Source organism: Vombatus ursinus, unplaced genomic scaffold (genome assembly GCF_900497805.2).
Source record: "Vombatus ursinus unplaced genomic scaffold, bare-nosed wombat genome assembly UNPS02014874.1, whole genome shotgun sequence".
Taxonomy (NCBI): domain Eukaryota; kingdom Metazoa; phylum Chordata; class Mammalia; order Diprotodontia; family Vombatidae; genus Vombatus; species Vombatus ursinus.
In genome coordinates this window covers 14,923,098-14,925,724 of record NW_020954652.1, presented here as the reverse complement: position 1 = coordinate 14,925,724, position 2,627 = coordinate 14,923,098, and positions in this window count along the sequence as shown.

The window sequence follows — 2,627 nt, the reverse complement described above, 5'->3', positions numbered from 1 at the left end:
TTGCCAAGAAAACTCCAAATGGGCTCATGAAGAGTAGAACATGACTGAAAACAAAACAAAACAATGAAATACTGAGAGAGATAAAGAAAGAGATGGAGAGAGAGAGGGAGAGAAGGAGAAAGAGAGAGAGACAGAGACAGAGAGAGATATTGACTGCATTAGTTTCAAGGTCTGATGGGTAATTGGATTTATTGCTAGAAATCCTTCCAGCTAGTTGACTAGCTGTGGAATACAAAGTCAAAAGGCCTCAGTGAGAGGCAGCCCTCACCCGTCAGGAAATTTGCTCTCCATGGTTCTTATTTGCTTGTTTTTTATTTTTTTTCCTCTTCTCACAAGGCATAGGGGATACTGAGGCTTCATGCCCTTGATCTCTATGTTGTAGGGCTTCAGGGCCTCTTCCTCCCCACCTCAGCTCCTGCCCAAGAGTTACAATGTCCTAAAAATTGTCAGTGCTCCTAAAGAGCAAAAGTTTTTTCTCCCAGTTTTGACCTGTGCCAGAATATAAACTATGTTAACCTGAGTCAGTTGTTCAAATGGCATAAGGATTTGGTTTTTTTTAGGTTCTTTTTAAAACATTCATTTTTATGATACACTTAAACACCAAAATAAAATGACTGTTTCCATATACATCATAGATCAGAACAAGATGATTGTAACATAAAACTGCAGATCTCTATTATGTACATATAGCTTGCTTTTCTTTTTAAGTGTAAAATAAGTTAAACTTGTTACTTTCAAAGCTGTCTTATTTGTCTGTACTTCTTTCTGGCCTTTCTTCTGTTCTCTACATTATAAAAATATACTGATATAAAGATTTTTATATAACAAGGAACAAAACCTTTGATTGCAGTCTCTTTGGGTTAGTACCTGGGGAGGCATATCACTTGTCTCTGTGTCTGTGTCTGAGTCATTCTCTTTTTTTTCCTTCTCCTTTCCCTTTCTTCTTCAGGCATAAGGGAAATAGGAGGTCATCCTTTGACATTTAGGCTAAGGAGAGGGGCTTTGAGCAAAGCTCGCTTTAATGATCAGGGAAAAAGCAAGCTGTCCTACCTCCCTGTCTTTCAGTTTCCCCCATGCCCCATCATCCCTTGGAAGATCCTAGCTGGGTCCTTCAGCCCTAATTACCATCATCTGCAGCAGCAGCCCTCAGGTTCTCAGGGGGACTGCTGTGAATTTCAGTTGGATACTCTTAACAGGGTCCCAGAAAACATCAATATAAGCCTCATGGGTGCATTTACAACATACTCTACCACTTCAAATGATAATATATGTGCAGGATATAAAATGTTGCCCAGGTTGTCATACCTGTGTTGTGATTCAGAACTTTAAATACTTTTTCTTTTCCTCTCTCCCCTTTTCCCTGACTAAAGGGGCATTTGGTTGCTTTAGCCTTTATTAATTCTTCTTCTGGAGACTCTTATGTGGTTGGTAATAGCCTGCAGAGACAAATATCTGCTGGTAATACATATATAATTTTTTAACAAGAGAGATTTTCTAGAAATAAGCAGCCCTCCATTTTGCTGAGCCTGCAGGCTGAGAGTTCCAAAGTCAAGTAGCACTTACCCGCAGGAATGAGCTGGGAAATGAATTGAACACCACATGTTTATGCAAGTAATTCTCAGAAGTGACTAGTAGAGTGCTGACTTTCTTGCTAAAAAGTCAACAGTGAGGACAGAAAGTGCAAATAAATAGGAATAACTTTCATACAAGCACATGCATGGAACCAATGGCCAGATCTAAACTAGTCTGGGCACAGACAGGGATGCCAGCTCATATTTTTAGAGCCTTTCAGAAGTCAGAGTGACTCCAGAAAATCAACTCAGCCTTTCATTTCTATTCCGTCTCATTTAACTTTTGCGGAAATTGGTATTTAAAGGAAGCACTGAATATATGCTGTAGGCAGTGGATATAATTTTATTAGCTTAGTGAAAAAGGGAAGAGTGGAAAGAAGAGACCTCTCCAAATCACTCAGTCAGTAAACATTTAAGAAGTGCTTACTATGTGTCAAGTATTATGGTAGAGGCTAGGAATGAAAAAACAAAAATGAAACAGATCTTGCCCTCAAAGAGCTTTTAATCTGATGAGGGGAGACAATAGACACACACAAAGGACACACACACACACACACACACACACACACACACTCACACACACACATACACACACACACAGAGTTCCAAAAGTCTTAGTACACCTTTTTAAGTGTAAAACGGCACTTGAGAGGTGTATGGGACATCAAGTTTGAAATGTCCAGTTCAAGATGAATGCCCTCAGAGCTCAGTGAAGAGATTAGGCTGGATATATAGATCTGAGATTCTTCAACATAGGGATATTAATAACTAAAGCTATGTGAGCTGTTGAGGAAAAAGGGAGAAATAGAGAGACAAAGGGGGAAAGAGAGAGAGAGACAGAGATAGGAGAAAGAAATAGAGAGACAGAGAGACACAGAGATAGAGACAGAGAGAGAAATAGACCGAGAGAGAGGGAGAGAGACAGACAGACAGACAGACAGAGACAGGGAAGCAGAGAGAGAAAGACACAGAGAGAGACCAAGAGAGACAGAAAGAGATAGACAGACAGAGACAGAGAGGGAGATAGATAGAGAGAGAGAGAGAGACAGAGACAGA